Source organism: Lycium barbarum, chromosome 2 (genome assembly GCF_019175385.1).
Source record: "Lycium barbarum isolate Lr01 chromosome 2, ASM1917538v2, whole genome shotgun sequence".
Classification (NCBI taxonomy): domain Eukaryota; kingdom Viridiplantae; phylum Streptophyta; class Magnoliopsida; order Solanales; family Solanaceae; genus Lycium; species Lycium barbarum.
The window spans coordinates 10294729-10310516 of NC_083338.1; the positions used below are offsets into that span (position 1 = coordinate 10294729).

At 35.5% G+C, this 15788-nt stretch overlaps 1 pseudogene; it reads left to right on the top strand.

Moving 5' to 3' along the window:
- Positions 1 to 295: 295 nt before the first annotated feature.
- LOC132628334 (probable methyltransferase PMT5) lies at positions 296 to 7836 on the top strand (annotated as a pseudogene).
- Positions 7837 to 15788: the final 7952 nt, after the last annotated feature.

Consider the following 15788-nt stretch of genomic DNA (forward strand, 5'->3'; position numbering starts at 1 on the left):
GTCTATTTCGAGGAGTGCTTTTACTATCTGAATTTACCTGTTTTAGTTGTAGAATTGGACACCTGTGGGATCAAAACTTATACTTATCCAATTGACTTTTTCGTGTAATTATTTTTCCACGAATTGGGAGTTTTAGTTATTGTCTTGAGGAAGCTTAAATAGTGGTCTAACTCATGTTAATTAGAATTGTTTGGATTCGGGGCGATACATACGAGAAATCTTACCTGATGAAAGGTTCTAGCTTTCACAAAATTTTGGAAATTCAGGCTGTAACCGTAACTAGTACCTATTGATCATGAGAAGCCCTTTGCTGACTAAACTATCAATACTGTTCGGCCGTAGACCGCCAGTAAGATGGTTACTCTTGTGCCTTGTCCAGTGGCGGATCCAGGATTTTCATTCAAAGTGTTTGGAAAAAAAAAAAAACTAAGTATACACAGTCATTTTTTGCCGAAGGTGTTCAAAAGTTAATATATGCAAATAAACACAAAAAAATTTATCCTATATATACACTGTAATTTTTTGCTGAGGGTGTTCGGGTGAACACCCGGCCCCCAAGTAGATCCGCCCCTGGCCTTGTCAGTAAGTTGTGCTATAAGCATTATTAGGATCATCTTCTTTGAGTACCTTTGACTTTGTGGCCTCCTCTGCAAAGCCTGATATCTATACAAGTTATAGAAAGTTAAAGAACAAGCGCGAAGCGATTATTTAGAGATAAAGATTCTTTCTCCGGGAGCCAATTGGATAGAGGACATTGAATTTTGTGGCAAGGAAAAAGAGAACTATGTGCGTTGTTATAACGTGTCTGCAAATTCGCTAGCTGGGTTGAAAGATGGAGATGAGTTTGATCGACATTGTGAGTAATCAAGGGAAAAACCACTTTATTTGATTCGTTCTCCGAAAGACTATAAGATTCCTCTGACTTGGTCATAGGGAGTTGAAATGTTAGGCTAACCAAAGATCAGTTCCTTTCTTCTGGAAGCATGACAAAAAGGTATAGTCAATTGAATGAACATGATGATTTTTTCGTTTTTGTTACCCTGAGATGATCTAACATTAAATCGAATATTTAACATGTTCGTAGATTAATGCATGTGTTAAGCCTTCAACCTCACCGGTAGTAATCTAGGGATTTTTAATTTTTGGCCTGTTAGCCGAAATTAATTACGGGTGCTAGCCAAAATACACAAAACCTATACACTGATTATGCGTATTATATGTATATTTGTGTATACAACATGTATATTATATGTATATTTGTACTTAATATACAATACATATACATTTTCCTGCTATTAATATTTTGAGCAGTTCAAAATGGTAATTATCTCATTGATTTATTTCCATGAATATATCTTGAAATTATTTCACTAGGTGATGCTGCTTTAAAATTATTTTGCCTGCTTTAAATAGGCCTTTTTTCCCCCTTTTCCAGACTAATGTTACTGGAAGAGAACCAAATTGCCTTCCACTCAGATGATGGAATGATGGTTGATAGTGTCAAAGATTATTCGACCTTATTGCTGATACGATTGGGCTTGCAAGTGATGCAGCATTTCTTCAAGCTGGTGTATGTAAATCTTGGTTTTCTTTCCATAAACATATTCTCTCGTTCTACCTTTCATTCCCTTGCTGGTTTCTTATGAATAACACATATAGCATGTATGTCTGCTTCATATTGCTGGAACTTAGGTAGCTAACCATTTTATCGCTTTAAGAAAATAAATTTTTTAGTCTTGTCTGAATAACAGGTTCGCACTGTACTAGATAATGGTTGCGGATTTGGTAGCGTCAGTGCTCACCTACTTTCGCTGAAGTTGATGGCTCTTTGTGTGGCAGCATATGAGTCATCTGGTAGCCAAGTTCAGTTAGCACTTGTGAGAGGACTTCCAGCAGTCAATAGGCAACTTTGTCGAAACAGCTCCCATTTCCGTCATTGTCTTATGATATGGCTCATTGTGCTCAGTGTGGAATCATTTGGGACAGCAAAGAGTATTTCCTTTGCTATGTTTTTAGGAGTTGTGGTTAGCCAACTGTTTTCTTATCATCTTTTTATGTGTACTTAACTAATCTGCAGTCTGTTTATGGGTCGATTGAGATCATTATTGGCAGAATACATTCGCAGCCCCTTAAACTTGCAAGGAAATTTTATTTAGACACTCGAACTACGGCCTGTTCCAATTGAGCACTAGAACATTTGATAAAGTGTTCCTATTAGACACTTCCAACTCAAAATTTTGAAAAAGCTTTTGCACGTGTTCTCAAGCGCCATAATGTAGACAAGTTGACTGCTTATAATATATCTTCTCCTTTAATTATGCATATTAGCCTCAATAAACCGTAAAACCTCATTCATGTTTCAATTGATACTAATATGTATAATTAAAGGGAGAGACATAGCTTATGTGATTAACTTATTTACGTAATGGGCGCTTGCGACGATGTGCAAAACTTTTCAAAAATGAGTCGAAAGTGTCTAATAGGAAAACCTTATCATGTATTCAGGTGCTCAATTCGAATACACAATAGTTTGAGTGTCCAAACGAAATTTACTGACAAGTTAAGAGGCTATCAATGTATTTTGCCATCATTATTTCATTAGGTACTTGCGATCAGATGGTGCTTTTTGATTTTTTCTTGTTTTACTTTTCCTGTTAAGATAAAAGATAAGACTGGTTGTTTCTTTTTTGGATCCCTCAACGACTGTCAATCAATATGTCTGAATAATTTTAGTAAGCATATGATCTTCTGAAGATTATATGTCAGCTTCTGTTAATTCATGAACACGATGAATTCAATAGCATGAAACTAAATAATGATCTAAAAAAACAGATGGACTGTTTTTAATTGAAATTGACCGTGTAGTCAAGCCTGGAGGTTATTTATTTTAATGTCACCCACAACTGGGCAGCAGCTGGATAGTTCTACTAGTGCAAAGAAAGGAAGCATGTCTACTCCATTGGAAGAGTTTACTAAAAAGCTTTATTGGTCACTTTTGGGACAGCAGGAAGACAGCAAATTCTCAATGCTACATAGATAGGTATGGCCAATGAGAAAGCCAATATGAGGAGGCCATTTACTCCTTTTATTTCTGTTTGTAGCTTCCTTGAAGCAACTTTTTGTTTCGATTAATTAAATTGAAAAGCTAAAATGTCAAGATCAGTGATCTAAGATGAAAAGGCCTTATCCATTGTAGACCTTGACTCAGAACCTAAAGGAAGTAGTTTCTCCCCAAAAGCATATTTGGAACATTGGCTAAGCACAAATTACTGCTCTAATATTGACAAAAGTGATTTTCAAATTGATTAACCAAACACAAATTGCTATTCTCCAAAAGTATTTTTTCGAAAAGCACTTCTGACAGAAAACACGAGAAAAGGCCATAAATAGTCTCTTATCTATGGGAGCAGGTCTAAAATGATCCCTTAATTATATACTTATTGGTTTTAGTCCTTTAACTATCCAAAAACTTATCAAATTTGGTCTCCGTCTATTTTTTTTGTACAAACAGCATACAAACTTATAAACCTTCGTGAGATTAATCGTTAAACCATTCCTCAGACCTATATTTCTCTCTTCTTGCTTCTTCTTTTTTTCCTTATGTTCATTCTTTAACCTCAAGTTCTCTCTCGCGTTTCGTAACCGACGGAAAACCGACCTAGTCGATCGGTTTTGTTAAAAAAATAAACAAACCGACGTGTTTTTTTTTTTTTTTGAAAATTAAAGAATGAAATGTAGGAACTTGGAATCGAACCCGGGTATATTCCTTAGCATTAAAGAGCTTTACCACTAGACCACTAGTATTTTTTGTTCATATAGTTACATTGATTTAATTTATACTGTTTTTTCGCTCTAAAAACCGATGGAGTCCGTCTCTGTCGGTTTTTTTTATAAAAAAATAAAAATAAAAAACCGACGGACTCCATCAGTTTATTTTAGAAAATAATATATAAAATAATTATATTTTTTCGTGCATTTCTGTGAAAAAAATAACTGACACAGTCCGTTGATTTTCTTAAAAAAAAATTATTGAAAAAACCGATGGAATTCGTCGGTCTTTCTGTCGGTTTTTACCAATTTTTAGCAGTGTTTGAGAAGAATGGTTACAGAAATTTTGTGCCTGAGGTTGTCTTTTCGAATTTTAGAGACTCGAGAGCGACACCAGTGCCAGAATGCTCGTTTTTTTTTTTTTTTTTAAACAAGAGGAACTTGAGGAAAAAGAAGCAGGGAGAGAGAAATATAGGTCTGAGGAGTGATTTCACGATTAATCTCACGAAAGTTTATGATTTTATACGCTGTTTGTATAAAAAAATAGACGGAGACCAAATTTAATAAGTTTTTGAATAGGTAAAGGACTAAAACCGGTAAGTGTATAGTTATGGGACCATTTTAGACCTACTCCCATAGTTACACTTTTGCATTATTATTTTTTGGCCACTTAGCCTCCTATAATGAGCTTTTGCATTTTGATATAGCGCGCAAACCCATTTGTAAAGGAGAGGACACGCAACTGTACTATCAACCGCTTGCACGCTGTATTTCCGGGAAAAGAAGTAACCGGTGGGTTCCAATTCACGACAGTTCCAGTCTTCTGAACTCAACTGATATTGGAATTCATGGCAAGTATGTTTGGTTAAAATGGTTTGTGTGACTTTTTCTTCATCCTTCAACTTTCAGCTATTTGTACATTTTTCTTTGGGATAATTACCTTTTTGAACCATCCAGAAAAATAATAGCTGATAAATGTATATGTTTTGTATATAAAGTTTAATTATACATATAATATCCATATTACCTGCATGGGTGGCGCAGTTGGTTGAGAATGCGGCTTCCATAATGGAGGTCTCAGGTTCGAAACCCCTTGCCTATGACAACAGGGGATTTGTCTTTTAGGTCAAGCTCGTCGCACTGGACTTGTCTAGTGTTGATTATATCTCTTGTGCGGTTTGCGAGCTGTGCACAAGAGCGGGTTTACCCTGTGTGCACCTAAAGGGTAGCGGTTGTGGGTTCCCCTGTCATATATATATATATACACACACATTGTCAATGTATATGTTTTTGTATATTTTGGCTAGCGCCCGTAATTAATTTCGGCCGACTGCTGACATTAATTTCGGCCAAAAATGAAAAAAAGCCTTTTAGCAATCACTCATTTGCCTGTGGTTTGCTCTTGGGCGGGAGTCCATGCTGATGATTTCTTTGAGGATTCAGAATCTGGAAATCAGCTTTGAGAAATTATTCGTCATTGCTGTCGCCCTTGATTTTCTCTGACCATCCAAAGAGGCTGGGTGAAGAGGATCCATTGCCTCCATATGATACGTTGCGGAATGTCATGGACATGAATGCACATTATGGAGGCTTAAATGCTGCTACGTTGGAGGCAAGTAAATCAGTGTGGATGATGAATGTTGTGCCTCTTGGGGCACGTAATACACTTCCTCTCATACTTGATTGAGGTTTTGCCGCTATTCTGCATAACTGGTAAAGCCCATTATCTTTTATATTTTCAAGACTTGCAAAGACATACATACTTGGATACTTTATGCTAGATATTTAATATTCTTCTAAGTTTTCTTGGATAAGTGAAATATTCCGGCATATTTTCTTATCAATTAGTTTTTCAGTCAGATTATTATAGTGGAAGAAACTACAGCAGATTCTCCAAATAAATAGCAACGATGTATTTTTCGTAATGCATTACATACAAAATAAGAAATTTAAGTGTGTTTGAAGTGCTGTAATGTGATTCAGTTTATTGCTTAAGAATTAGTATGTCCTTTTCTCATTGGTGCTATTGACAGAGTTACTCCAAAATTCTTGTTCTTTTACTTATCGTAATTTCTTCTTGTTCATGTTGCATGAATTACTATATAATTTCACTTTGCTTGCATCTCCATTTTGACTTGATGATTGACTTCATAAATATGATTGCAATCTTTTCTAGAACTTGAATGTTTACTTCAGAATTTACTTCAGAAAAGCCATCAATTATGTTGAGTGTGAATATGAACTTAAAGAAAGAGAAGAACCAGAAATTTTGAGGTTTGTACTGGGTACTCTTCTGCAGGATATCTATTGTTGATACATGTTTCTTAATTTTCCCTTAATATTCTTACATAATATGATCTTAGCCGCTTATTTTTATACGGAAATAATGACGACAAGTTATTTAGTATTGGAATGAAACAAGCCTGAAAAGAGCTGAATGGATATAGAGGATTCATATAGAAGACAAATTACTTAGTTGATTAATTGACCATAAGCTTTCTGATTTTAAAGTTAAATGCTTGAAGGCTTCTGGCGATGTATTGATAACAATGCTTCCAAAATTGTGCAGGTGTGAACCATTTCCTACATATCCACGAACATATGATCTGCTCCATGCAAATGGGCTCCTTTCACACATCGCTTCACAAGGTTGCAGTATGCTTGAACTACTTCTTGAGATGGATCGTATTTTGTGACCTGAGGTAATATTGTATTTTCATGCTCTGCTTTGTGAAGGTCTTCCAGCTTACTCTTTCTTTAACGTTGACTTTATTTGCCCAAGCTTTCAAAATTTGCTTATTTTTAAAAGTTTGTGTCAAAAGTGTTGTTTGTAAAAGTGCTTTTGGAGCATAACAGTTCGGGGCTAATCAAATTGAAAAGCACTTTTGCCAATATTACAGCGGTAATTTGTGCTTGCAAAGGTTCCAGAAGTGCTTCTGGGGAAAAGCAACTTTTTTAGCTTCTGCTACCATTCCAATTAGGTTTACGACGAAACCTAGAAATTGATCACTGATCCAATTTGAGTACCTCTGCCAGTCAGAAGATGAGGCAGTGCCCTTTTTCCTATTTATTGACAGTCACCAAGCAGCTGATAGATCCTGGTCTATATCGTAGTCTCTGGTGGCCTCTTAGGAGTCTGATAAAGCTGCCCTCCCATCGGCGAATTTGTCCTGGAAGCGGAAGAACTGCTGAAACTGCGTGAAACCCTCACAAGGATTTGAAGGCGGCAATCTAGCTTCTATTGAAACAAAACGAAGGAACTTCACCTTTGTCATATATTCCATACATCACAGAAACACTTTTTTTCTCTAAAAGCTTGGCCAAATACCTCAATTTTTTAAAATAAACACTTTTAGCTCCCCAAAAGCTTGGCCAAAGAGACTATTACTCTCGGTTACACTTTATTTTTCCTGCTCTTATTGAATCAACACCTTCAGTTGTTACTCATGTTTCCACGATTCCTTGCAGTTTGTACATGTTTTGACAATTTGAATATGGATTCTTGACAGGGTTGGATTATTCTTTCTGATACATTTGGCCCCATATAGAAAGCACGTACGTTAGCCATACAAATCCGCTGGGAAGCTAGGATGGAAGCGACCAGCAGCTACTTGTATGCCAAAAACCATTCACAACAAAGTGATTTTTCTGGAAATGAACACTTTCACCAATCCTATGATTGTCCAGTCTCTTTTATCACTGGTGACTTCCCTAAAATCCACTAAAAAAAGCGGAATAAGCGCGATATGTTGAATCGTGGAAGAAGGAAATTTCCATTGTCATTAAGAAGTGGTTTATTTGATCTTACCAGACTACAAGCTGCCTAAGGAGGTCTGAATCTCGGCATGCTTGCAAATAGTTCATATGGCAGCCTGCAGAGATAGAAATACAATCTATTGAGAAGTGTAGATTACAGAAAGCTCTGCTGCAGAAAGGTAGTGATGACAGTACCAGAAAGAATTTTTTTTTCTTTCAAAGGTTTATATAGCATTTCATTCATCTCTTTTTCTTGTATTTTCTTTTTCTGGTGTATCTATCAATTTAATTGTGTTTTAAGCGCACCCCAAAAGTAAAACGATTCTTTGTGGTTGTAGTCCTAAATTTAGGAATGTTATCTCGTTTACTTTCATTATGGCTTTAATATTTCTGGGCAATGATATGGCCTTAGTGAACAGAGTCTTCTGCTTTTCGGTTACACCAATATTAGTCAATGCATCAACCACACCATTAAGAGCACGTATTAGCTGAATTTGACCGTGCATTAGTGGGTCAAAATTGGCTGAATTGCTAGTAGTATTATTTGTTTGTATACATTAGTGACGAGGGGGAGGGTGTTTGATAATTCAAAATTTGCTTCTTCTATATATGAAGACACAATTGTATAAAAGAAAAGACATCTTTTATGCTTCTCATATGTATAGTCAATTAATGCACAATCTTTGACGCAATATTAAGCTCATCAACACACAAATTGCATGCATGGAATAGTGAGGGTCAACAATTGTTTATATATAATTACAATAATGACTAGCTCCTTGTTAACATAATTGTGTCTCAAATTTGCCATCATCTGATTCCATGGCTTTTCACAATGTTAAATCAATTTGTTGCATTCTTTTTCTTATGTAATAGAAGTGAGTGACTCTCACCCCATCTGAAAGTTTATTGAAGATGTTGGCCACTTCTTTGTCATCTCCTAGATCCTTAAAGATGATTTTGTTTTGGCAAAGAAAATTCACATCTCTATGTGAGCCATTAAGTTGAGTCATTATATGCGGGTAATTTAAAAAATAAGGATATACATCAGATGATGAGTAGTTCTCATAAGCTATCAAATTTCTCATGAAGGTCATGGTAGGGTATCTAAAATTTCGGTTTGGTAATTTCAGTTTTTAAAAAGTACTGTATCATTATCATATCAAATTAATTCGGTATGGTTCGATATTTTTAGGTTTGGTTTCAATATTTTGCAGTATGGTAACTCAGTAACCATAGTTTGTTCGACTTTGACTTACATATACTCATATAATAGAGAATTATGACTCCGAATATTAAAAAAAGTCTTAATTATATCATACTAACACCTTACATATGTAAAAAAAATCAGAAGAAAGTACAAACAATTTCCTTCGTTAATCAATACAAAAACGACATTTTTAATCAAGATATTTTGGTACACAAAGAGGACATTATATTTCAACCAATGATATCATATTAACATATTGCACATGTAAAAATATTCAAAATAAAGTACAAGAAATATATTCCAACATCTAAATAATTAATTTTGTACCAAAAAATTCGGTTTTGGTCGGGTAATCGGTATCTACTGTACCATGCCCACCCCTAATAAACAAGGTATTTTCATTAATCCTTTTTCGAACTTTTTTTTTTTTTTGAATTTTTCCAGGATAAGTGTCCTGGGGTGTTTATATCATTTTATGCAAACACAAAATAAGGGGAGGGCTAGACCATACCCCAGATATACATGCACATCTTGCAAGCACTCTAGTTAGTAGAGAATTGTAGCTATACATTCTCTAATATATAATGCTATTTACACAGTTTAGCTCACAAAAAAGTTAGCTTTGTCATATCTAATCCTTATAATAGGCATCTGTCTTTGATCCAAAATGTAAGCTCCCATTTCTTCTCTTGGCAGATGTTGTAAGTCCTGGATGATAAGCTGATTGTCCAGAGTAGTAGCATGCTTAGCTAGGAAGTCTGCAACTTGGTTCCCCTCTCTATAGCAGTGCTTAACAGTGATCTGTTGTTGTTGCATCATTTCAACTGTATCTTCCACAATATCTTGGATAATCAGATTGTTAGTGGTCATTTTTTTTTCAACATTTCCGCTACAATCAAAGAGTCTGATTCAATACAACAGTCTCTATAACCAGTATCTTGAATCCATTTTCTAGCATATCTAAGTGCCACAGCTTCAATCATGTTGTGATTTTTACCTTTGATAGGAATTGCAAAAGCATAAATAAGATTTCCCTTTCATCTCTTGCTATACCTCCTACCAGCTTTGTTTGTATGCTCAATGTAACTCCCATCTGTGTTTATTTTGATCCTTCCAATTGGTGGCATACTCCATATCACTTGTTGAATACTTGCTCTTGGCTGAAGCTTTTCCACAGTTTCACATAGTTGATGCCACTATAGATCCAATTTAAATTTGGGAAATGCTTTGTCCATTGCTACTTCAATGTACCATAATATCTATTGTTGCATTCTTCTGAAATAAAACTTTCTTTGGTTACCATATCTGCATGCACATCTTGTTGTCCACATCACCCAACAAATGATAATTAGAACTGTTTTGATCCCTTTCGAACTTGATATCAAATAAAGTTGTTTTATCCTTCAAATCCTCACGCACAGTTTCTAATCTTGCAGTATTCGTGGTTTCTCTAGTTTTCACGTCATCACCTAATGGGCGACAAAACATGTGTACAACACCAAGTAAATTATCGACTCGTTCTATGTTAAAATTGTCAATTTCTGATCTAGATATATATGTCACCTTTGAAAATATATTAAGTAAGGTCTCTCTCACCATATACAAGAAGCTTGCTTAAGCCTTGATTAATCATCCACTCCAAGCTGATGATTTTGCCATCTTCTTCGACTTCATAGGGCGATATTTACATGCATTATCTTTTCTTTTCTCCAATTCTGCTTGAGATTTGAACTTGGAACTTCAAGGTGGATTTTGAACCCCCTAAACTACTGAGTCAACCTCTATTCTTGTGTTTAGGGGATTCAAAATCTATATATGTACATACAAAATAAAAAATAAAAAATAAACCTTATACAGTGTAACTTTTTGTTGAACACCCTCGAGCCCCCCTAGATCCGCCCTACATGTATTTTCCAAATCCTTAAATCTTTCATCAAAGATTTGATTTGCAGATTTCTTTGTTTATAACACTAATCTATTTTGACCATTTGTTTCCATTAACTCGATCAAATGATTTGTTTTTCTTCCTTCTACTATCTGTAATTAGTAGACCTTTAATCACAGCATCCTGATATTGCTCACCATATAACTTCACTAGTTGCTCAATCATCTCATATATGTTAAAAAGAGTCATAATATTTCTCCCTTTTTACATTTTCTGTTTTCAAGCATAAATTGTTAGTACTGAATAATGACCGGAAAGAACGAAAATTTAAGGACTGAAAATTTTCTTTTTCTATTCCGATGAAGACCGAAGATTTGAGCGCACAATAAGGAAATTTCGATGTAAATTCCACAAGTTTGAGTGTAAAAGCTGCTTAAAAAATAAGTATTATGAAATTTATACTAAATCAATAAATATAAGGTATGCAGTTTTTATGTCATAGAAACATTATTATTTAACTGTGACGAAATGATATGATTTTTATTTTTAATTGCTAAAATTAAATTATGTAATTTGATGTAAATATTGAATGTGAATAAGTTATTTTAAAAAAAAAAAAAAAAAAATCTCCCAATTGTGTATTTTGTTCATTTAAAAAAGGTCCAAAAGGTCCCATTATGTCTAAATACAGAAATAAAAGGGAAAAATAAAACAAACAAATATTACATTTGGATAAAATATTTTTTGTTGCCTTAAATTTTTGCATGCGCTTCTCTCTCTTCAGCAGACTCTCTCTCTCTCTCTCTGAATCTGACCATCGCCGACTTGAAAGTGATGATCGGAGCTCAATCTAGTCTCAAAATCGATTTATTGTTGCCATATATCTGATCTATGTCTCAGGTGGTCAATCAACACGCCATCGTCGATCTTCCTTATCCCAAGGTAACGATTCTTCATCTTTCAATCTTCATTTCCTTCATTATTCTGTGTTCCTTCAACTGTTCTATGCCTTATCTTTGCCTTGCAAGAGCTGAATCTAGGATTTTTGAGCTTGAGACTCCACCAAATCTCCATATGTTGGCTTTTGATATCGATGAATCATTCCAGCTCCCAATGTGATGGTTGAACGTTGATTTATGCAATTTGTACCCAAAAATACTGACCGATAGTTATAGATAAACCAAGGTAATAGATTTTCCCTTTCTTTGTTGTGTTCTTGCTGTTATATGCTTCCTTGTTTGCTGAAAATCCCTTCAACATGTATTTAGCTCAAAACTCCCTTTGCTTCAGATAGACTCTATGTTTCTTGTGTAGTACTTGCCAAAGATGTCAGGCCTGATGATACCTTTGAATATGCATATCAGTACATATATTGAGTGCCCTTTAATGTTTTTGTTTAATCCTTAGATAAGGAATTTGAGACTTGTCACTGTTTAAGATTTCTTTTTTATGAATATCCAATTCTTGAAAAGTATGATAATGAAAAGATCTTGTATCAATTACCTGATTAGCCAATGCATCTGCTATTTATTCCCTTCCCTCAAAATATGTGTAAACTTGACCTCCATTCCTATATTGATTTCTTTAATTTCCTCAACCCATGGGAATAAGTACTTAGCCCTGGCAAGTGATAAGTAGGTAGTGCTAAGATTTCTTGTATGGGGTGAAATTCGGGTGTGGTAGGTGGACCAATCAGAGACCGACACGTGGAGGTTTTTAATTTAACCTGATCCAGGTTAATAGAAAGGTTCCCCGTCACAACCCCGATGCGCCCTCGCATCATCATCCGGGTACATCTTGGGTCGATGCCATCTCGGCGAGACATAAGATGCCCTGTGGTCAAGTGAATAATAAAGTGGTCGCCACAGGACCTTTTGCCCCCGCTCTCGACTCCTTTTACAACTGGAATGCATTCCCAACAACGCTTGTCCCGTCAATCGGCCTCGAGCCTTGGTTCACTATTTGATGAAATGTTTGTACTGTGAAGTAGTCATTTAACTTGTACTTTCATGTTGAAAAGTTCAGGGTTTGTGTAAGGAAATATACCTTCATGGAGAAGAAATAGGGATCTTGTTAGAGGTTGTGCGTCCACCAAACAGTACATGAGGGACCTGGTTGTGTACCAGTTCCCTTATGTAGTGCAGTAAGTAAAGAAGGCAAGATATTTATGTGGAAAACTCCTTGCTCAAGGGATTAAAACCACGACCTACCCCAGTAGGATTTCAACTCCACTAACAGCAACTTTAGATTACAACCGATTGTAAGCTAGGAATTAACTCTCATAATCCCTCACCCTTACAATACACCCTATTGTAACCTTCACACTTGACTACCTCTAGCCAAGCAAACGAATACACCTAGACTAACTCTAGCCTAGTGTACCACTCAAAGGCACCCTTTGAGAATTCAACACCGTGACTAACTTTAGCCACCCACACACTAATACACCTAGATTAACTTTAGCCTAGTGTACCACTCAAGAGCTTGTGGAAGCAACCTTGAGAATTTAGAACACCTATAACTAGCTTCCTTTTAGTGAAGAGTAGGTTTACAATTTATAGAACAAGACAACAAAGACTCAATAACCTAAGGACTTAAAGCATCTTCAGTTCTAGGATCTAGTCTTTCGGCTTGTTGAGGCTTTATTCTTAAGGAACACCTTGAGAGGTATAGACTTGTACTTAGGATGGAGCAATTTTCTGATTTGTGCAAGAATGAATCTTCACTTGAACATGATGTTTGTATATGTAGAGGAAGAGTGAAGGTGTATAGAGGAAGAGTGAAGGTGACAGCCCATAAAGCAACTTTGCTGCTGCATTGTTGCACTACTATACTGCTACTGTGTCAGCAGCTTTACAGTTGTAGAGTTGACTTTTCATCTAGAGGAACCTGGTCCCTCATATGTTCTTTGAATTGGCTGCAACAACTCTGCTGCTATGCTTCCACACTGCTGCAATGTCAGTAGCTTTATAGCTGTATAGTTGACCGAGCAATAGCCAGGGGCCTGATCTTATCTGGTCCCTTTGAAGATGTATCTGGTCCTTCATATATTAACATATCCTGTTGGGAACCTGATCTCATCTGGTCCCTCTGATAACATATCTGGTCCTTCATGTATGAACATGTCCTGTAGCTTGTGTAGTGTGACTAATTGCGTCTGATTCTTTACGGAGCATGTCAACATAGCAGCACATGAGGTTAACCAAGTTCAAGCAAGTGAGCCTAATTATATCTGGTTTCTTAGGCTTTGTCAATCATTAAAACATAAGGTATCATAACTCATCAGATCTCATTCTTCACACTTGTAGCCCTAACTTCATTGTTGAGTCTCGAAATACCACAAGCTTCATAATATATATCTAAATCTTGTCTCTGATCGAAAACGATTTACTTGTCTTTAACCCCTTTCAAGCACATTTAATTGTTGTCCTAAATCCCATTTTTAGCAGTAAACAGTTTGGCGTTGTTTTTTTTTTTTTTTTTTTTGGGGGGGGGGGGGGGGGGGGGGGATAGGCAATTGTGATGTCCTCTCAGTCTATTGCTTGAAACTCTTTATTAAACTACCAAAAATTACCCGCTAAGAAACTCCCTATCATATCTGGGAATCAACAACCCACACGTGGCTGATCAACGCAACAACTCGCCCGTGGCTGATCAGTACAGCGTTGTTGATGATCAATATAACATCCTTCCACCCGTATTACAGAATGTGTGGCCTCTGATTTATGTATGTCCTCCAGGCGGCGAGTACCAACTGGGTAAGGTCAGTGTTTGGTGACATGTGATTAGCAAAGAGTAAACGCAGAGACTTTTTTTATTTTAAACCTTTTTCTTTTTATTTTGAATTCCCACTGTGAATCTGATATTCACGTACCGGACTGAATTAAATTCACACGAAAAAATTCAAATTAAAAATAAAGCGTTATCTAACAAAGGCGACCGGTACCCTTAAAGAATATTTATTTTGCTTTATTATGTGCTTAAAGTTCACAAGTCTATTAATTCAAATTTTGAAGATTATTATACTCGCACTGCTTTAATTTGTTTGTCTTACTTTCGTTTTTAGTTTGTTTAAAACAGAATGTCTCTTTCCTTTATGGAAACTCTTTAATTCTAATTTTTCACATGACATATTTAACACCACAAGATTAAAGGACATTTTGGTACATTCAAAATATCTTTAATTTAAGACCCCAAAATTAAAAAGTTTTACTTTCTTAAATTTCGTTTCAAGTCAAAATCAGACAAACAATTACTTTCTTAACTTCCGTTTCAAATCAAAATCAGACAAACAGATTGAAACAGAGAGAGTAGTATAGTTGGTTGTCTGCTAAAACAGCATCTAATTGAATACACGTTTTTAAAATATAAAATCAAGATCATTTATAGCTTAATTAGCATAATTAGTCCATTATTGAAAATACTTATTTTATTTTGTTGAGTCAAGAAACCTAATTAATTAATTGATCAGTTAGTTCATCTCAATTTTATCCCAATTCAGTCTGATTTGCAAAAGAGTGGTTGATTTTATAAGAAATCGATTGCGATTGATTTTAATCAGGTTATATTATAAGAACCTCCCTTCCCCGCGTCTACTCCGACCAGGAAGCAGTAAATTCCGTATGCGCGTTTGATTTTTGAAGATCTTGTTCGAACATTTTAGGCAAGGGAATTTATTGTCATTGTTTTCTCCGGCAAATCACTACTATGCAAGGTAAAACCTTCGCTCTTCTCTCCTTTTTTTTACTTCTTTTTCTGGATGTATTTTCTGAACCACGGACCGTGTCTTAATGGTCCTTTGTTTTAATGTGGATTTTAAAAATCTTTGAGATTTCAACGGATTTCGATTGTTCAAACATTTGTAATATAATAAAAAAAAGATAATGGTCCCAAAAACACACCTGAACTATCACTTTTTGGTGAATTTTCTACCTTACGTATCAAGTATGCTAGTTTTCTACCTGAACTATCACCAACTATTTGTCAAAACTTACCTCAATGATTAGTTGCTCAATTTTCCTACCTGAACGATATAGGTAGGAAAAGTGAACAACTAATAGTTGAGTTGTGCTTTGACAAATAGTTGATGATAGTTCAGGTAGGAAACGTACGAAAAAATGATAGTTCAGGCGTGTTTTTGACCAATAACTCTAAAAAAAATACCTATTG